This window comes from Lepisosteus platostomus, chromosome 15, assembly GCF_059453375.1.
Source record: "Lepisosteus platostomus isolate fLepPlt1 chromosome 15, fLepPlt1.hap1, whole genome shotgun sequence".
Taxonomy (NCBI): domain Eukaryota; kingdom Metazoa; phylum Chordata; class Actinopteri; order Semionotiformes; family Lepisosteidae; genus Lepisosteus; species Lepisosteus platostomus.
The window spans coordinates 5,745,191-5,767,206 of NC_142625.1; the positions used below are offsets into that span (position 1 = coordinate 5,745,191).

The 22,016-nt window shown below is 46.3% G+C and overlaps 1 long non-coding RNA gene across 8 annotated transcripts in view; it reads right to left on the reverse strand.

The window, feature by feature from the left end:
* Nucleotides 1-22,016, reverse strand: part of LOC148647758 (uncharacterized) — a 56,644-nt gene that overhangs the window by 13,311 nt on the left and 21,317 nt on the right. For 4 of the 8 annotated variants that reach the window (XR_015926679.1, XR_015926674.1, XR_015926680.1 and 1 more), the window contains exons 2-4: nucleotides 6,850-21,410; nucleotides 4,863-4,914; nucleotides 2,390-2,596 (exon numbers count right to left, since the gene is read on the reverse strand). This is a non-coding gene — a long non-coding RNA (uncharacterized LOC148647758). Of the gene's footprint in view, nucleotides 1-2,389; nucleotides 2,597-4,862; nucleotides 4,915-6,286; nucleotides 6,424-6,849; nucleotides 21,411-22,016 lie in introns of all 8 variants that reach the window. The other 4 variants (XR_015926675.1, XR_015926677.1, XR_015926678.1 and 1 more) reach the window with 4 other exon arrangements.

Here is a 22,016-nt window from a genome sequence, read left to right on the forward strand (position 1 = left end):
AACAGAAAGCAAGCTTCATTAGCAGATGAAATACAAAAACAAAAGCTGTGTTTCCAATTTTCAATTAAATTCACTGCCTGACTGAGGGACCTTATGGAGATCGGTGCACTTATTCTGAAATCATGTAAACCAATATTGTTACACACAGACAGAAGCAACTAAACTAATCGGTATTGTTGTGCACCTGAATTAAATTAGTTTTGACAACCAAAAGGCTTGGAATACTTATGCAATCTTGACTTTCCCATTTTTCTTTTCTGTTGATTACCTATCTTTTTATTTTTTTGCTTTGAATGTGTGAAGTAAGTTGTGTATGTACAAATATGAATTGCTACTTCAAAGCCATGATTGCAAGCTTTAAAGTACCATAATGTGAAAACAAGGTCTGAAAAATTGTGAGAAACTAGATGATTTGTCAGTGTTATGAACTTTGGCAAAATTAATTCCAGTCTTGTGAAACGAATAATGGAATAGACGAAAGGTGAATACTGTTCTGTATTTTCACGTTGCAGTGGTTCATCAGTATCTTTTATTCTAAATTTTTATGTACATAAGAGGTGGTAAATAAGAGGTGGTTATTTGGCTCACTTGGTAGTTAGTAGTTACTTAAAATACAAGATTCACATACTTTTCTAGTGCCCTTAACATACTATATCAAAAAAAAAAAAATTAGACTCACTGATTTAATTCACTCCTGACAAATTTGCTTGTTATAGCAATGCTCACATTGGCTTAATATGGAATGTATGGTCTAAATGAAATGTATTCTTTAATTAAATTGACTGTATAACAAAACTGTGGAATAAAGCACAATAGCAATGATTTTTTAAACCAAACACTACTGTGAAGCAAGAAAATGCAAAATGACCATATTCTTGTTGCCTTAGATACAAGCCATTCACAATACTTTTATGTCAGCAGGCTCAGGTGTTATTTCCTGCCTAAAGATGAGTGGCCTGTTGGAAAGGAATTGAAATGAGGTTAGAAATGGCTGCCTTTTTAAATCATTGGGTGTTAAAAGTTCTGTCAAATCATATAGTATTCAGCTGGCATGCTGTAACTTTGCCAAACTGAAGGCTGACGCAAATGCAAGTGTCAGCCTGAGCCTGCTGACAAACACACAATACCTCACATTTAAAATTCTTTACTTGATACAATAAGTCTTTTTCAGGTTTGTCTATGCTTATGCATATGAATCATTTGGTTACAATAACATGGATAAGGAGTGCTTATGTGTCTTATGAATTATATCCCTTTTCACATTTCTTCCTTTCATTCTATATATACTGCATGTGTAATATTTTATCATCACGGAGAAAGAGAATGTCTTTCATCCATTCACATGACATGCAAATAGCAACAGGAGACTGAATTTCCATATTGCCATCTTTTGGAAAACCTCCCAATTATCTCAAATGCAAGTGTCTCATCCCCCAGGGAAAAAGTCTGCCAACTCCCCTTTGCGTCAGCCTTCAGTTTGGCAAAGTTACCAGTTTGGTGAAGCCAGGGCTGCCTACAAGGAAGACAGGACATCGAGGGGTGAGAAGCCTTCTTTGGAAGTTTTTACTCTCGACTTTGGATTTTTGTTCTTTGGAGGTCAACACAGCTGGCCAAATTATGGGCTGCCGCATACTGTTAGGTTCAAGTTGAGGGAAGAGCTGACTCTGAATGGGCCTGACAGGATTTCTTTTATCAACTCGGTGTTGTGGAAGGGTCTTGAGCCGTCAGTGAAAGACTTACTGTGTCCATGGGTATACTACGTCCAAATCTGTAGATATTTCGTTTGCCGAGGAATCCTACTATTTTACAGTTTGGCGTTGTTGCAGAGAGAGGGCAAGAGATGTTCCCCTTATACATTACGATATTGAAGGTCTTTGGGCTAAAGCCTGTCACGTGGTCACTTTGTGAAGAATGACATCGTTTTGTTCCTAAGCCGCTATATGGTCGTCGTTTCCAACTGTACCAAGGTGGTGGACCGGTTGGGCGTATGGACAGGCTGAAGACAGTACACAGTGACACTTTGTCATGATCCCTCTTCTTTAGATGGCTTCTGTCACCCCCATGCAACCTTTGCCCTTGGATCTGACCGTGGCTACCTTTTCTATGCTGGTCAACCCAAAACTTGCAGAAGGTGCCTGAGACTGGCCACACTGCAGATACTTGCACTAAGGTAAGATGCTGCAATTGTAATGAACTTGGGCATCTAATGAGATACTATAAGAGAGGTTACATGTACTCTGTGGCAAAGAAGGCCACACTTAGAAGAATTGTTACTCCCAGAACCCTGAGAGAATTCTGGCCATTAAGACCGACTATGCACACGCAGTTGTAATTGGGGAGTCAGCAGACATCTGAACAAGCGGAAGACTCAGTTAAGGATACGAGTTACCTGATGGATGAGGGGACATCACTGCAGGAGTCTGGAGTGCCAGAGAACATCGACCCAGCGCCATCTGTAGACGTAGAAGAGGATCTCCCAGTTGCCCCTAAATCCGTAACAGACATACGCCAAGGACAGGTGCAAGGCAAGAACCCGGTCTCCAAAGACCCCGTGTAGACCACTCTTCTGAGGACAAGGGGAGAGGAGAGATGGGTCCTAGGAAGAAAAAGAAAAGCAGAAAGCGAGAACAGGAGCAAGAAGTAATCTCGACTAATGAAGACTAAACTAAGTTAGAAGATCCCACGCTCAATATGGAGATTGAGCAGGGAGGCCCCAAGAGAACAGAGAGTGACCCCACTAGGCGCCAACTACCAATGGTCATCGTGCAGCAGAGATCAGGACATCTCGGGGTTTTTTGGTGGACTCTTTTTCCTCACTAGAACAGGGTCCTGACTATTATGGTCCAGACTTAACAGTGGACATGCTTCCAAATGAGATACCCTTAGCAGGATCCCAGGCTGCTAGTGACAACAATATGGTCACATGACCTTTACCGTATGTTCAGATAATGTTAGAGGCCTGAGGAATCGCACTAAAAGATTGACTTTTTACAATCCCTACGTAGCCTTCGGCGTTCAATTCTTTTTCTGTATGAAGTGCATGTACGGGACAGTGCTGAATAAAATCTTTTTTATGGTGGGCAATCAATATGGGGGAATTGGGAGTGCGCACTCTGCAGCTGTGGGTATCTTATTAAATGAAAATAGCTTTTGTGTGGTGAACAGCTTTGAGGGAATACCTGGAAAGTTGCTGGTGCTAGACGTGGATAGATATGACAAGAAATATAAATTTGTATTTATGCCCCTACGCAGAGAATTGAAAGGAAAGATTTTTGCCTCACTTGAACCTCTGTGGGTAACTAATCATTTTACTTTTCTTTGTGGGGACTAATGTTGACTCCACCACTGCTTTGTTGGATCTGCTGAAACATTTCAATCTGGCAGATGGCTTTAGGATCCTCCCCCCCCCCCCCCCCCAAGATTTCTGGGGTAACATGGAGAGCTCCTGAGTAGTAGATGTGGGAATTGTCCCTTTTCTCACTGACCACTATGCTTTGGTTAAAGATAGAGGACGATAACCCCTCTGTCGGGCCTGGGTATTGGAAACTGAATGTGTCCATATTGGCAATAAGAGGTCTGATCAAGAATTGGTTTGATCTGAAACCACTCTACACAAATTTAAGAGCATGGTGGGATGACCTTAAGGTTAAAATCAAGGCCTTTACCATAGCTTACAGGAAATATAAAAGCCGCCTGAAAAGAAAAGAACACCATAGACTGCAGCGCAACTTAGAGTGCTATGTTCTGTTTAATAAGGGGAAAGGTTTTGATGTAATCGGTGCAGCTCTAGCAAGAGCCAGACTGAAAGACTTTTACATCCAAGAGGCGAGAAAGTACCCGCATCGTCTTCAAGACGAATATAGAGAGAAGGAGACATGCTCTGCGTACTTCAGTCAAGTGAGGCAGCAACAGGAAAAGAGGGTAATTTCTGAATTATGAAGCTTGTAAGATTGCTTGAAAACCTGATTGATACAGTTGAATCCTATTATGCTTTGTTGTTTCAAAGACGGGAAATAAGGTCAGCAACTTCAGAATTCTGTAGTGGTTTACCTAAACCACCCAAAATGGGAGACTTGTCTATCCGTTTCTTTAACGGAGATGGAATCTGCCCTTAAAGGTAGGAAGAATGGGAAAGTGCCAGGGTTAGACGGGTTGTCAAAGGAATTTTATGTTTCCTTTTGGGATCTATTAGGTCCAGTCTTGTTGGATGTCTACAACGAAGCCTTCCTTTTGGGCGAGTTGAGCGAGTCAATGGAGATGAGAGTATTGGTACTCCTGTTTAAGAAAGTGGACACTGCTAATTTAGCAAATTGGAGACACACAATGCCCTCACAATGCTTACCATCAGCTATAAGATAGTGTCAAAGTGCATAGCTAATAGGATGCAAAAGGTTCTAGGTGACATGATAGGTCGAGTTCAGGCCTACAGTATTCCTGGTCGTAGTTGTACGAAAAACTTGCAGCTGGTAAGGGATGTAATTGCATGGGCGGAGGATCCCCATAGTTATCATAGGACTCGACCAGAAAAAGCCTTTGACAGGGTTGATCACCACTTTATTTTCCATGTTGGCCAGCTTTGGTTTTGATCCCATGCTCATCTTTTGTCCAGCTATTATATTTTAAGGTACAGAGTAGAGCTTGTGTCAACAGTTATCTAGGGAAAGGCGTGAAGCAGGAAGCCAGGGTTCAGCAAGGCTGCCCCCTATCGCCTTTATTGTATGTCCTCTTCATTGAGCCCCTTGCTGCCATGATCAGAGGTGACCCGAGAATAGATGGGGTTCTTATCCCCGGGAGCTGTGGTAGACACTTGAAAAATCTTATTGTACGCCAATGATATTACCCTCTTCCTTAGCAGTACTTACAGCTTAGCTGCTGCCCTGAAGGTTGTGAATTCATTCTCCCAGGATTCAGGATCTAAAATAAACAGAAAAGTCCTGTTAAATACTTTGGGGAATGGAGTGTGCATGATAAAAATTCCGGTGGCCTGGTTGTATGTGATGGCCCTCTGAAAATCTTAGGTGTTCTATTCGATGCTGGTATTGGCTCAGTTTGTTGGCAGACATAAGTTGAGTACGGTACATCAGCAACTGGGTTTGTGGATACTGCGACAGCCAAGATCCTCTGGTGCGTGGCCTGACCGTGGTCAGAGGACTTTCCCAGAGGACTATAAGGGCAAAGGAGGAGAAGAGGCAGAAAAACCTTTTGGAGGGGATACCTTTTTCAAAGAAGGCAACAAGGAGTAGGATTTCCAGAGGAGATAGTGGTGTCCAGGAATGACGAGCCACCACTGGAATCACTCTGAGTTAAGCTCAGGGGGTGAAGGTGGGGTTCCGAGATAGCCGCAGTCGTTGCTGCCGAGTTGCCTTTTTCGACCGGATGCCTTATGTCCTGTGAAAGGCAGATGAGGCACATGGTGTGCTTCGTATTGAAGAAACAGGAAAACCAGAAAGAGTGGATGGTCAGGGGAAACTTCGAACGGAAGATCGTGTATGAAGTGCTAGATATCAAGAAGACCGATATTCTGTGCGTCCAGGACTTCCAAGGCAAGAACATCTTCGACCTTACATTGACATCTGAACCGGAGTGTCAGAAGATGTGGAATAGGGCTGAGGCAAGGTGGGATATGGAGCCCCTAGCAAGATTTGCGATTGAACAATTGTTTGCTCGTGAACCGTGACAGGTCAGAGTTCACGTTTAACCCCCGTGTGCCAGAGCCCGACAATCACCTTCCTGAAAAGGTTCGATGGCCAGGGTGAAGGAAAGAAGGTCCTTGACCAAGAGGTCATCTGGACCAGGAAGAGGAGGTACATGGCGAGGTTTTGGCCAAGCCAGGTAACATCTGGGGGCAAATATGAGTACGTCAAACGCATGGACATGATTAGACAAATGGAGCAGGGTGGGATAAAGGGAGGCTCTAGGCCTGGTAGCATTCATTTATTTCTATGGTTGCTCATAAGCATGGTCAAATCAGAGGTATGGGATGCATGGAACATTTTGATCCAAAAGGGGAAAGCAAGGATGGTACATGGCATCTATCAGAGAGTATTGCATGACGTCAGATCACAAATAGAGATGTACGGAAATAGAGATATCATGCTGCTAGGGAGTGGTCGAAGGGGTTAGGTATTGCTTTAAGAGGTATTGGCTTCTTGTGATGGTTATGTATGACATTTTTGGATAATTTGTTGAAGTTTGTAATGGATAACTTTTTGGTTTTTCCATTTTCACAAAAAAATGGAAGTATCATTTCTCAGTGTTTTGGATGTGAACATAGTATGTGGCTTACCGCAGCTCTGGGGACAGTCAAGAGAAAGAAAGGTGACAAGGAGGATGAGTGGAGAGAGACCAGAAGCCAGGATGCAGCAGGAACGTCGTGGTAAGAGAAGATCCTCAAACTACCGCCGAAATCACTCCAGGTGAAGCCTGGGGGGGTGAAAGCAGAGCATCCAGATGACTTCTCTGCCTGCTGATAAGGTGACACCGGGAATGGTGGCTGGGCACTATGTCCCATGAGGTTTTTGGGGGAGCTGAGACCCCTGTTTCTGCAGAAGTCACAGCATATGCGGATGAAATATAATTGTTTTATGTACAGAAGGAAGTTTGGGGAGAGTTCTGCGTATTATGGATAAATTTTCAGTGGGTAGGGGAATTGTCTTGAATAAGAGTAGAATTAAGTTCTTTGGAACATGGAAGAACAGAGTGGATATGACAGGTGGACTTGTTAACAGTGGGTCCAATGAAAGTGTTGGGGATTCAATATTACACCATAAATTCTGCAAGACTTAATTAGGACAACAGATTATGGAAAGTGAATCAGAAGTTGGGTTTATTTCAAAAGAGGTCACTTACCTGATGGTAGTGAAGATCGATATTCTAGATCAGGAGCTTGCTCCATCCTCTTCATGCATCGGCCCATTATTGCAGTGTCTCCAGGAACGGTGTACTACCTTCTCTTATAGGTAGAAAGAGACGTAGCCAGCCAGTAAGCAAGCGAGGTGGACTGGAGCTCCTTCTTTGAGTCTCTCTCTCCCCGTTCCCATCCTCCCTCTGTGCACTCTCGCATCTTGACTTTCTCGGCAAGCAGGCAGGCCCCTTTTGAACGCCTGTGCATTCTCCCTCTCTTTTTTTTTTAGGGAGGCAGGTTTGTATATGTCCCTACCAAGACGGGGGTACCCCTTCCTTTGGTCCACAGGTGTCGACGGTCTGCTTTCACCTTGCGGCTTGGTCAGCACAGCTGCTGCTGGTGGGAAGGGCCTAAGCTAAGGAAACTAGCTGGCTGGCGCCCTCCTCGACTGCGGTTGTGGTCAGGCTGTTACCAGAAGATCAAAGAACAGAGCCCCCGCCTGGGACTGGCAGGCAGGCGAGCAAGCAAGGGAACAGAGTCCGGGTGGCCGGCCTACGCTGCTGTGCGCCAGCTGGATGCCCAAGCATGGGCCCAAGGCTGGCGATGGGCATTGCGTCGAGGCCTTTTTACCTAAAGATTAGGTAATCGCTGGATTACTGGTTGGATTTCCTGGATTTTCACAAGGACCACGCCTTGGATTTTGGATTGCAGACTGATTTGACACCAGAACATGCACTTCGGTGAGTAGGCTGCTTCGGCTGCCTTACGATGGCTATGGATTCTGGTGCAGCGAGGAGGAGCAGAGAGATCCCCAACCTGCGATGGACTTTACAGTACCAATGGAAGCTGAAGACAGATGTCTGGATGGGATGAATTTGAAGACAGTCTTGTTCAACACATGGGCCCAAGGCCAGAGTTGGGCACCCCCTGGTGACCTTTGGGATCGGTACAGACAGGGGTTCCTATACTATCAGGATCAGCCGCCATTCTGCCGCAAATGCCATGAGGTGGGGCATCAGGAAACCGAATGCCCGGCTCTGGAGTGTCTGAAGTGTCATGACCATGCATGTTCCTTGTGTGGGGCTACTGGGCACCTGTACTGGGCCTACAATCGAAGGAACCCCGAGTATAACAAGGCATATCTGGACTGTGCAAAACTAGCGGGGGAGGACAGTGAAGAGGATGAAGCACCGCAAGACAAACAGGCCACAGTGGTGGAAGCAGCTGGAAGGGATGGGTATGATGCAGGCAAGGCACAGGCCAAGGAGGAAGACCAGGAGGGTGGCAATGTGGCAAGAGTGGAAGACGGGCAAATACAAAGCTATGCGAACATTAAGACGGGGAAGAAAGGGGCAGGGAAAGGCCCAAAAGTGAAACCCACACAGATGGAGGTAGCAGAGGAGGAGGATTTCTCATTTCTGGAAAGGAAGAAGCACCAGAAAAGGCAGAGGGCAGGTGAGGGGAAGCAGCCCCCAGTAGAAGGGAAGAAGTCACGGAGTCATCGGACGCCGAGGCGACGGAGGAGGACGCAGAAACAGGCTCAGAAGCGAGTGAGCAGGTGACAGAAGATACTGGAGCAAGACTGCCCCCTGGACAAGGGGAGGGACCATCTGCACCAGGTACTTGGGAGCACACAAAAAGGCCATCGGGAGAGGGCAGCCCATTTAAAATGTGTCAGCGAGACCCGCTGGAACACAAGAAGGGGGAAGAGCTGAGTCAGGCAAGGGCAGATGAGCGTCCAGATTTCCCAGAGAGCAGAAGTCCACCCAGTTCTGTAGGGCTAATGAGCTCATCCGAGCCTAGCCAGGGCGATGTATTCTAAGATGCAACATCAGAAGGAGAGGGAGATGGACAAGTCAGGAGTTACGCAAGTATTGTCAAGGAAGGGCAGACAGGGAAGAAAGGAGCAGGGGATGGCCCAGAGGCAGAATCAGTTTGTGTTGCTGTTTGTGTTCCGATATAATGTGGAAGGTTGAATATGATTAGAAAATAAAGAGCAGGGCCCACACCCTGGACTGGCAGAGCAAGCGGGTTGGCAAGGGAGGGGGGGAGTGAAGTCCAGGCGGCCAGCTGCTGGCTGCAGGGAGGCCGGCAGCTGCACGAGTTCTGGGCTCCAGAGGCGTCGGCCTGCGCTGCTGTGCACCAACCGGACACCCACACGTGGGCCCAAGGCCGCGTCGGGCATCGCTTCTCAGCCTTTTGGCTAAGATCAAGTTCTTAAGCTGGTATTGCTCTAGATTGAGCCTAGGGGGTTAAGGCCAAGCAGCAGCTGAGCTAGGTAGAATCTATTGGTTTCCTTTCCTCTCTCCTTTGGCTGCGCGTAGGTGCTCATGGCCTGCCCGCAGCACTCGCTCTCTTCGAGACTCAGAAGCTTTATCAGCCCCCTTTTCTCTCTTCCTCTCCTGCCTCTTGGCCAGGACTGTGTATGGCTTGCCGGCAGAAGTCCTCTACCTCCTCGAGAGGAATGAAAGCTTCCTGCTGCACCTGCACCTAGCCAGGCTTAGTCCACAGGGACAAAGGCCAGGTCTCCCTTGCTGCTCCTTCAGCAGCTCACACTTCTACCCTCCCCCACTGGGCCTCTTTCTTTCCCCCTTCTGTTCCAGGAGCAAGAGATGGCGAACAAGAGGAACCTGATCTGCTTCCAATGGACGAAGGCAGAAGAAGCAATGCCAACCAGGGAGGTTTTCTTCATGACCTTCCTGAGGGGAATTTTCCAGCTGGTAGCCGGGGATTCCTACTGCATACAGGGCAACAAGGCAGAGAAGTACTTGAAGGCTTTCGCGGCCTCGTACACCTCATACAAGGTGACAAAGAGGATCAGGGAAATGGGTTAGCAACCTGGTTTCTCCGATTTCAGGCCGGAGCCTGAAAACCAGAACACCATCACAGTGCACATGTACATGCCCTATGTACCAACAGAACTGTAACAGATTTGGCATCAGGACTGGCAAATGCCAGTACCGAGTCCTCCTGAGGGAGGACCTACAGGGTGTCAAAGAATTCCAGCGCGTTTCAGCCTCTGAGCCAACAGGGGGTACTTCTATTACCCCAAGGACAACACCTGTGACATCATAAGCCACAATTGCAAGAAGGAAGGGCACATAACAAAAAACTGCCAGGCTGCCAAGACGTGCAATGGATGTGGTGCTGAGGGACACCTCCTCCGCCAGTGCAAGGTAAGCAGACCTTCATTTGGACAGGTGGTAAAAGACAGCCAGCCAAAACCAGTCACAAGACGGAGGAAGGCATGAACAAAGAGCCCACCCATCCCCTCCAGAGAACAGAAACTGAGGCCACACCTCCAGCCGCAGCAGAGCTACAAGATAACCCACTGGAGGAAGGGCCCTGGAAACACCCACTAAGAAGGGAAAGGGGAAGGGGGAGAAGAGAAGCAGGACTGACCCCCCGCATCGGAAGGTCAGAAAAAGCAAGCAGTGAGAGAGAACCACAGATGGAGGCAGCACAGAAGATGAGCTCCTAATTTCTGAGATTGTTTTCTGGAACTGAACAAGTAGTCTAGGAATAAGGCTACAAACAAAAACTAAAGTAGTAAAGAAATAATTTGTCATTTAAAAAAATAAACAAAGCAAACATCTGAAAAACTGAAGACCAACCGGAGGAAAACCCCAAAGAAAAATCCTCAGAGATGAAAAGGAACAAAGAAAAAAGGAATAATTAAAACAAGGAAATAAGGATAAGGAGACAAGAAAAAGAAAGTACACTAAAGGAAACAGGGGAAAAAAGCAGCATCAAGAGAAGCCAAAAACCCAGCCACCAGCACTAGCAACTGGTAAGCCCTGTTTTTTCTAAATAAAAGAAAGTTGAGAAAAAAGTTTACCTTAAAGTTTAAACAAAACACCACTTGGGCACATAAAACTCAAAAGGCCAAAGCTGAAGAACCTGTTCCCAAGCAACAGTGGGGCTGATTGTATTCAAAACACTCGCACCAGGCTGTCCGTTTGCTCTTCTCACCTGGGCCCATTGTATTTAAAAGAAGCAAGATGAGTACAGAGCAGAACACAGCCCCACTGGAGCAGCCCTGCCCCCTCAGCACAGTACTCCAGTACCCTGAGGACACAAAAACCATTAAGACCAGGAAACAATGCAAAACCCTTATCGCTGATTACTGCCAGGCAGGAGAAAAAAAAACCAACCTGCTCTTTTTTACCGAGCATCCGAATGCCTGGCACACAGCTGTATTTGTATAAGCAAGACTTATACAAATACCACCAGAAGGGGCATCAGCAAAGGTAGGCAAATCTCCATAGGGGGCGGCAGCGAGGTAGAAGACACTGTCCTGACCGTCAACACTTACCACAATGGTAAAGTCATACAGGGCAGTGAGGCCACTCTGGAGGAAAAGTTAATGGACCTGAAAACACCCCCAGAAACAGGAGAGAGACCCAGCAGCCTGATACCCACAGCACTGGAGAGTTCAGCTCCACCTGACTGAGTCCATGAACACAGCTACAGAACAGCCTAGCAAGAGTGTAGCCCTCGGCAACACTGAAACACACCACCCAGACACACACGGCCCACACCAAACCCCCCTGTGACCACAGCACCGCTTGCCTCCTGAGAGGGAAACACTCTGCTTTGGACTTCGAGTTCAAGGAACTGATGCTGGGGAGACTCACAGAGGGGCAGACAGCACAACAGCTAAGAGACTAGGTTAAACACGGGAACGAATGCAAAACCTCCAACAAATAGCTCAGGGTACAGATGGAAGAGTTGCTGCAGGACAACAGTAAGCTACAGTCAAGAGAGGAGCTGCAGCTAGTACAGAGGACAAGCAAGACCCCCAAAGAACAGCCCTGAGGCTCAGTACACACAACACCCACCCCCACAACCAACTCCCACCTACCCAGTACCCCCACCAAAACTAACATAACACCCACTGTACCCCCAAGCCCCTCACAACACCACTGCCCAAAAGCACATCCACCTTGCCGAACACTCAGGGTGACCTACACACACACCCAGCCCCAGAGATCGCCCCACCCAACACACTGCACCCCCCCCCCGCCAGCACAGCACCCCTCCAGCAGACTGGACACCAGAGGTAGATGCACGGAAGTAGCCCTTCTCATCAACTCCAACGGGAGGTACATCGATGAGCACAGGTTCTTCGAAGGATTAAAAACAGCAAAGCTCTGGTGTCCGATGACAGAAAAGGCCCTGCAGCCGCTGTCCAGGTCGGTCCTGGGAGCCCCACGGCACATCATCCACACTGGCACCAATGACCTGAGGATCCCGAGGGAGCAGGTGGCCCAGTCCATCAGGAGAGTGGCAGGGGGCCATACAGGAGCTCCCAAGCACCCGAATAGTCATCTCCACCCTGCTGCCGAGACAGGACAAGCAGTACCACACCATCCAGAAAATCAACGCTGAGATTTCATGGTGCTGCACCCTGCTCCCAAAGGTCTACCTAGCCCATCACCGCACCCTTGGACTCCAGCACTTATACGACCATAAACCTCAAAAACAAACAGACCATCGGACTCTTCACTAAAACCCTGAAAGACACCACGCTGGGTAGACACCCAAACAGCAACCCAGAGAAAACAGAAGGACTACCAGAGGAACGTCCCAACACCCAAAGAACAGAACCAGCACCACCCTCCAACCCAAACCAACGACCGAACGGGACCAGAACCAGTGCCCCACCCCACATCCCCCACCCAGCACAACAGCAGAGCCGGACCGAGCCCCTCCCACAAAGCTATACTGCAGCTCTGGCCAGACCAGCAGCCCCAAGCTGGGAGAAATCCAGCAGCTCCAAAATCTCATCTGCACCTGGCTTATGAGCTGAACTACCAGCTCCCACAGTGACAGACACATCCAGAACAATACTGATTGTTTTTGTTGATGTAAATGTCCGATTTCAAAATGCTACTGTTTTTAGCAGTAATGCAGATCCAGCCATTCAAAATGTGTGAGGGATGCTGCAGTAAACTGTCACACATACTGAATGATACTTCATTTTTTTAATAGGGTACAATACCTTGCAAAACCACCAGGTGGAGATGGGAAAGCTTAATGTCTCATGTACAGCTTTCTGACAACAGCCCAGATGCATCCCGTTTCAAATCCTAGTCAATGCTGAGGGATCCCCCCAGTTACAGAATATACTGCTTAGACTTTTAATAATTAAGTGTATTACGCATGTTAAACAATATAAAGTAAATACTTTATTTTGCATCCCATTTCAAATATTTAGGATTTGAAACGGGATGCATCTGGGCTGTTGACCCCTGGTCAGCTCATCACTGGACACCCTACAGTTTGCCTACCAGCCCAGTGTTGGTGTGGAGGATGCGATCATCTACATGCTGCAAAGGGCCTACTCACACCTGGACAGGGCTGGCAACACTGTAAGGATCATGTTTTTCGACTTCTCCAGTGCCTTCAATACCATCCAGCCCTTACTTCTAAGGAGGAAGCTGGAGGAGATGCAAGTCGATGCCTCCATGACCTCGTGGATCACTGACTACCTGACGGGCAGACCACAGTCTGTGAGACTTCAGAACTGTGTCTGAACTGGTAGTGAGTAACACAGGGGCACCTCAAGGGACAGTTCTTTCTCCATTCCTCTTCACCCTCTATACTTCGGACTTTAAGTACAACTCAAAGTCATGCCACCTGCAGAAGTTCTCAGATGACTCTGCAATTGTGGGATGTATCAAGGGTGAGCAGGAGGAGGAGTACAGAGGACTGGTCAGCAGCTTTGAGGAGTGGTGTGGGGTGAACCACTTGTAACTGAATGTTACAAAGACAAAGGAACTGGTGGTAGATTTCAGGAGGAAAAAGGTCAAACCTACTCCTGTCTACATCCATGGGAGTGGCGTGGACTCGTACAAGTACCTGGGAGTGCACATCGACGATAGACTGGAATGGTCTAAGAACATCGAGGCCATCTATAAGAACGGACAGAGCCGACTATTTCTTGAGGAGGCTCAGGTCCTTCAATGTGTGTAGTAAGATGCTACACGTTTTATCAGTCGGTGGTAGCGAGTGCCATTTTCTATGCAGTGGTGTGCTGGGGCTCTGGGATTAGAGCAGTAGATTCCAAAAGGCTGAACAAGCTCATCAGGAGAGCAAGCTCTGTCATTGGGTCTGACCTGGACCCCTTGGAGGTAGTGGCTGAGAGGAGAATGATGTCCAAACTAGAGGCCATCATGGACAACTTCTCCCATCCCCTCTATGACAGGCTTACAGGAACGAAGAGCACGTTCAGCAATAGACCGATTCATCCACGGTGCGACAGGGAGCGCTACAGGAGGTCATTCTTGCCGTCTGCCATAAGACTGTACAACGCATCCACCTTGCGTCTTGGCAGAGGCAACAGCAACAGTGACCTGTTTCTGGACTAAACGCATATACACATCTACTGCTACATCCGTTCTCTTTCTTTTTCCCCGTTTACAACCACTTTTGTGCAATATATGCCAGGGACCTGTGCAATACATTTATATTTATATCTACAGTGCCTTGCGAAAGTATTCGGCCCCCTTGAACTTTTCAACCTTTTGCCACATTTCAGGCTTCAAACATAAAGATATAAATTTTTTATTTTATGTGAAGAATCACCAACAAGTGGGACACAATTGTGAAGTGGAACGAAATCTATTGGATTTTTGAAACTTTAACTAATAAAAAAATGAAAAGTGGGGCGTGCAAAATTATTCGGCCCCTTTACTTTCAGTGCAGCAAACTCACTCCAGAAGTTCAGCGAGGATCTCTGAATGATCCAATGTTGTCCTAAATGACTGATGGTGATAAATAGAATCCACCTGTGTGTAATCAAGTCTCTGTATAAATGCACCTGCTCTGTGATAGTCTCAAGGTTCTGTTGAAAGCGCAGAGAGCATCATGAAGGCCAAGGAACACACCAGGCAGGTCCGTAATACTGTTGTGGAGAAGTTTAAAGCCGGATTTGGATACAAAAAGATTTCCCAAACTTCAAACATTACAAGGAGCACTGTGCAAGCGATCATCTTGAAATGGAAGGAGTATCAGACCACTGCAAATCTACCAAGACCTGGCCGTCCCTCTAAACTTTCAGCTCAGACAAGGAGAAGACTGATCCCATGATCACTCTGGTTGAACTGCAGAGAACTACAGCTGAGGTGGGAGAGTCTGTCCATAGGACAACAATCAGTCTTACACTGCACAAATCTGGCCTTTATGGAAGAGTGGCAAGAAGAAAGCCATTTCTCAGAGATAGCCATAAAAAGTCTCGTCTAAAGTTTGCCACAAGCCACCTGGGAGACACCCCAAACATGTGGAAGAAGGTGCTCTGGTCAGATGAAACCAAAATGGAACTTTTTGGCCACAATGCAAAACGATATGTTTGGCGTAAAAGCAACACAGCTCATCACCCTCAACACAGAGCGGTGGCTCCGTGGCTAAGGATCTGCGCCTATGACCGGAAGGTTGCCGGTTCAAATCCCACGGCCGGCAGAGGAATTCTACTCCGTTGGGCCCCTGAGCAAGGCCCTTAACCCCAACTGCTCCAGGGGCGCCGTACAATGGCAGACCCTGCGCTCTGACCCCAAGCTTCTCTCCCTGTCTCTGTGTCTGTCTCCCTGGAGAAAAGCTGGGGTATGCGAAAAGACGCATTCCTAATGCAAGAAATTGTATAGGGCTAATAAAGAAACATTATTATTATTATTACACCATCCCCACTGTCAAACATGGTGGTGGCAGCATCATGGTTTGGGCCTGCTTTTCTTCAGCAGGGACAGGGAAGATGGTTAAAATTGAGGGGAAGATGGATGCAGCCAAATACAGGACCATTCTGGATGAAAACCTGTTGGAGTCTGCAAAAGACCTGAAACTGGGACGGAGATTTATCTTCCAACAAGACAATGATCCCAAACATACAGCAAAATCTACAAAGGAATGGTTCACAAATAAACGTATCCAGGTGTTTGAATGGCCAAGTCAAAGTCCAGACCTGAATCCAATCGAGAATCTGTGGAAAGAGCTGAAAACTGCTGTTCACAAACGCTCTCCATCCAACCTCACTGAGCTCGAGCTGTTTTGCAAGGAAGAATGGGCAAGAATTTCAGTCTCTCGATGTGCAAAACTGATAGAGACATACCCCAAGCGACTTGCAGCTGTAATCGCAGCAAAAGGTGGCTCTACAAAGTATTAACGAAAGGGGGCCGAATAATTTTGCACGCCCCACTTTTCATTTTTTTATTAGTTAAAAAAGTTTCAAAAATCCAATAGATTTCGTTCCACTTCACAATTGTGTCCCACTTGTTGGTGATTCTTCACATAAAATAAAAAATTTATATCTTTATGTTTGAAGCCTGAAATGTGGCAAAAGGTTGAAAAGTTCAAGGGGGCCGAATACTTTCGCAAGGCACTGTATATTTATATCTATCGTCACATCTATATTTATATTCATACGTGTGATACGATTTTCTGTGTACTGTTCTAGTTTCCTCTTGTGTGTCCGGACTGTGAGTAACTCTTGTATTGTATTATTATTATATAATTCGTTACACTGTGGCTGTGTTGTGTGTGTTAAGCTGCTGTTGCACTGCAATTTCCCTCACGGGATCAATAAAGTATCTATCCATCTTTATGCATCAAAGACTAACTGGGCAACTTACAGTGAGTTGTGGCTTTAATGTGCTAGTTTTACTATAAAGCTTATATCCTGTACTTCACAAAAAGGAATAACATTTTATCCTTTTGCCACCTTCCTTTGGCTCTGCCACTTATTTTCTGGCCAGGAGTTAGTTAGGTTTACTTTTAACATTATGGCAAGGTAGTTCTGCTTGCTTTCTTTTCAGGGACTCACTATTATAATATGTTTTGGTAAATGACAGAAATTAACCAATACCTGTCACCCCCAGTTGTCCTGTTGCCCTATATCTGCCCCCAGGGAACAGGTCCCAGTGATTAAATCAACTACTGTTATTTCTTAATGTTCTATGTTCACATCTCCTTCATCCCCTAGTGAAGGAGTGAGAAAAAATAAGGTGGGGTCTGGATGAATAAGAGTGTTTCATGATTGTGGATTTTTTCACGGAAATCTTTAAGTTAAACAAAGGAGGTGAAGAAAGATAAGATGTGAAGAAGGGATTAACAGTCCTTTCTACACAAGGACTGGACGTCTTGTGACAAGACATTCCAGGCTTAGAGTTATGGCAGGAAAGGGGGATAACCGATTAGGAACCCCAAGGAAGGAAACCTAACACTGACCATTTGGCCAAAGGCTGACCTGCCCGAACACTATGACCTCCCCCCCATTACCATGGAAACTAACTACGTCAGAAGTGGCAGAAAAGTGCTATATAGACTGGAAGTTTCGTACTGGTACTTGGAACAATACTTAGGTTTTATTGTTCCTTACATGCAATAAAACTCATCTGTTCAAACTTCATCTCGGGAGCCAGAACGTTTTTGTCTGTTACAACAGAGGGAAGAAGGGTTATTTTGCCAGTAATCGGAGAACAGTTTATCAATGCTGAAACTGTACCCTAACATTTGTGGTGCCATGGGGGAAGTAGACACCACAGTGGGTGTGGTCAGGCTCCCATTCACCTGTCACGCCCCTTTATAATCTTTTAGGTTCCTTTCCTTTCTTACACACTCTCCTCCGAGAGTGGTGATCACACTGACCCCCTCATCAGGGTAACAGGATACACGACTCCACATTCGGTTACTTCTGGGCCCTTTACCTTCAGAGTCTCAGGTTCACCAAGTTCATCCTGTTGTCCTCACTGCTAAGAACCTCCTGCTCCCAGACCACACCCCCCCCCCCCAACAAAGAGCCCCCTGCTCCTACTCCATTAGGTCACTATTTCACACTCAACCAGTGCCTCGAACTCCCAGGTCCACCTTCAGCCCTGATGTCCTCTCCTACACAAACACTACCTACATCACCGAGTCTCTTTTGCACTACACACTGTGCCAAGACCCAAAACTGTCCCTCTCTAACACACGTTTCTGGCATTTCACTCGCGCACCCTTAGGTTGTGAGCTCGCAGCTGCCAGCATACCTCACTGTACCATCTCCCAGAGAGTGCAGGTAGATTGACCCCACTTGCTTCCCTGATACCAACGTATTGCCAAGGGGAGGGTCCCTCTACCACACAACCCACTCTGGTCAACACACTAACTCAATTAACTCACAACTCACTCATACAGCGGACAAGACAGCCCTTTCCGCACTTTAGCGGGATGCTGTCCCTTTAAACCTCAAAGCTCCATTTCTTCCAGTCTCCTGGCAGATGGACATTTTTTTTACTCTGTTCCTCACAGACTGTGACAGAGGGATCTCTGTCACCGTCCGCAGACAGTACATTACAAGACACTCGTTATCCATTTTTAGTTACACACGACTTCGCATACACTTTCCTGTTGGATAGCTAGCTCATGAGGGTGCACACTCGGGGCTTATTTTCATACACGCAATACATTATCTCCTCTTATTTCAAAAGAAGTTTCTGTTACCTGAAGAGACACAAACAAACTCGGTTTCTCTTCATTTGTACTTATCTGTGTGAGAGCACGCTATGTCTGTTTGTCTCTTCCGTCTTGCTGTCCGACTTCCTGGTATGGTGGCCTCTTGGGTCCAAACTCAATACCCGTTTTCAGCTCGGCTTTATAATGTCAACGTGGAGTGGTGCATGCGCACATCTTACAGTAAAGGAAGTACCATTTTTACAGGAGGTTAAAAAGTGAAATATATTCAGGGTTGGTGTTTTTTTGTACATTCTGTTTACACTATTCTTTAAAAGAAAGAAGGAAATCCCATGTTAGGGAAATTAGTTTATCTGGAGTGAAATGCAGCTCCATAATTTTGTAACAGTGGTACAATCCAAGGGGGCAGGGCTATATGGTACCTATTTAGGAAGGGGGGAGAGATCTAACGGGGTTTTTAGTCTCGCTATCGGTACAGTGTGGAGCTGATAGAACCTAAGTGTGCTAGAACTCCTGACCTTTCTTAGAGAAGGGTTTTTTGTGTGTGTACTAGTTCAACTTTGTTTTTTTTGTTTTGCTATATATAAATAGTCTGTGGGGAGCATTGTCATAATATACCATCATCTTTGCACCTAAGTGCAATTGTGGCTGAGCCATCATTTAGTTTTAAAAGGACTCACTTGGGCACCCCTCCTGCCCTCCCTGTGACACAGACTATTACACACAAACCCCTCCGGGATTGTCGTTCTTCTCCAGCCCCTCATGGGGTTTCTACAGCTGCTAATCAAGTCTTTGCTCACTTATACTGTACACAGCGGCACACCCTTCTAACATTGCCCCAACTAGTAGTTTCTCACACCTGCTACTGTCCTGCTTCAACCCGGCTCTCACAGCAGAGCCCCTGTATTTGTCCTCTCACCACTGAGACGACCGCAAATCTCAGGTCCTGCTGGATCTTCCCCCTACTAAACCACCTGTACACCTGCTGTTCCTCCACTTATTCTGGTCAGGTGTGGTTTCCACAGCAACACGTCTTCCTTAATCTGGGGGTTGTAAAATTCTTCCCTGAATGCAGGATGAAACTGCATTGTACCACACATTGAAGTGCTGCACATTTAACTGAGCCAGTGACTCTGTAAGTGTCCATCGTCTAGATGCTGACAATTTTAGACCAAAGCGCTCACTAATTAAACTCCAAGATACTGACTGATCTGGTTTTGTACTCCACTCATTTAGTTGAAACAGAAAGTCATACAGTTCCTAAATTTAATGGAGGGCGCTCCATTTTATTAAACACTTGTGGTGGACAGATATAGATGTGGGTAATGTCACCCACATTAAACAATAAGCTTATCACACAAATCCTGCTAAACTGGAAGCATTTCAGAAGGTGATAAACTACATTTACTGGAGCTCTCCTTCACATCTGACACTTAATTTAAGTAAGTGAAAATTTAAAACACTAATATAAACATCATAATAGGTTTAATTTGTCATTGCATTTCAATCATAAAGAAAATAAAATTGGTTGTAAAGTTCTCTAAAGCATTCTCAGTCAAGAACAGAACTCACGTAGGGAGCTTTGTCAGGATGCATAGGCTTTAAAAGATCAACCAAAGAGGGAAGAAAAATGCTTTTGGAGAAAATGTTTCAGGTGTGAAGAACAGAGCCCCAATTCAATTGCAGACTAACCATACCCTCACATTCCCTTCCCCCATTGCGATTGGAATATACACAAAACACTGAAAGCTAAACAGTACATGGTCAGTTGTTTTGCAGACTAACCAAAATCCACCAATCAGACACCCCATCGTATTAGCATGCTACTGTCCAACTAAATACATCTCGGCCAATCTCAGCAGCCTTATGAGACTGCTGGTTGAAGATCTTCCCTCATAAATCAACTCCCCCACCCACCCAGTTTCAGAGGCCCGACTGCTACATTTTTACCATGGACCATTTCAAACCTCTCTTCACCTGACCTGACTTCACACTGTCTGATTGGCCACTCGGTCTGTCCCCTGCTCCTGCCTCTCGCTCCTCCTCTCCCAGCTTTTGTTCTCCTGCTACATTACCGTTGCATACTAACCTGTCCTTCTCACACCTGAAGAAGGCTCCACGGCTGATGCCGTGTCAAAGCACCCTATGCATGCTGACACAGCTACCCACCTGAACCGTCTCAAAAATAGGGGTTTATATAAGAAAGCTTTAAGTGAGCAGAAAGACACCTTGCTCTTACAAGCTGCTCTGCTAAGGAGAGTTTGTGTTAACACACTGCACCCTTTTGAATGGGCGGCTTGGGCCGAGTGAAGGAGACAAATGACAAGCACCATCAGCTTTTTTCCCTTTCCCCCTGGTGGGAGAATGTGCTGACTGGCATAACATTCCCTCCCATTTTTAATTAGATGTAAATAAAATATTGAACTAAGTGCGACATGCAGAAAAAATGCAAATCAAGAATAGTTGTGGTATTTCAATCAATTAAACTTTTCTATTTTTTTTAAAGAGAAGCTGCAGAGTGGTCTTTACAGTAGTGGGCGGTATTTTGTCAGCAACCTACTGATCCACTAAACCTGTAAAAAAGGTTATTTTTTTTCCCCTGTATGCATGTTGCATTTACAAAATGCAAATGTTTAACTAAAAAAAAAATTACTAAGACTAAGCTGATTGCATGGAAGAAATCAACCATTTTTCCCCATGCATAAATGTTTTTAACTAAACCCATTTATGGATTTTAAACTCATGCAATGTAATTTAGACACATGGGACCTGCTTTATTCAAACTAAGGTTCCTAAAAATGCAACTTATGTCACACACGGCATCTGTTTGGGGTTTACAACGTGGTTGTGCTTTGGGTTTTGGGGGCTACCACTTTAAGGCACTTGGGTGCCATGGCGGGTTTTTCCCCTTCTGTGTCAGTTACGAGTTATGCACAATAAAGAGCAGACGCCTGTGAAATCTGTCCACCTCAGTCCCTGGTTTTCCGCAGTGCAACATTGGCGACGAGGATAGTGCTTTCACTCCCACCACCTCCCCCATTCCTTGCCAGTGCTCTGGACTCACTGGGTGGACTCTTGAGACTCACTGGGGGACACTTGACTCAGAATCATGCCGGTCACCCTGGGAAAAAAAAAGGCAACCATAGCACACTGGCTAGGGACAGAGGGACAGCACATTTTCAGCTCTTCTGCAACATGCAACTGAAGCCATGGAGCTTCTGAAAACACACTTCACTGCCCCCAGAGTGTCATTCTCTTCAGACAGCACAAACAGCAGCTGGGTGAGTCTGTGCATCGGTTTGTTGCAGACTTGCACGCCCTGGCCTTCTCTTGCCAATTTGGCATGATGCAGGGCGAGTTCATAAGAGAGCAGCCAGTGGAGCACACAAATGACGCGAAAGTCAGAAAGATTGTTCGCAGCACTAGATGACCAAGCGCTTAACAAGGCTATTCAAATAGCGTTTCAAACGGAGGCCACGGCTGCCTTGTCCTCTTCACTAGCGTTCATCCCTTCTTCTCCCGCACTCACTGCCTGCCAATGTGGAGCAGCAGTCGTGCAGCCCAGACACACACAAGATGCAGACGTGCTGCACGAGTCTCCTCCCAGCCAATGCAGGAATCGAGGTTCACCCTCTCATGTCACCAGGGCATCCATGTCAACCATGCTGCAAGTATAATCACTTTGCTGAAGTCTGCCGTTCAGCACCAGTCCCCCTGCAGCACTCCT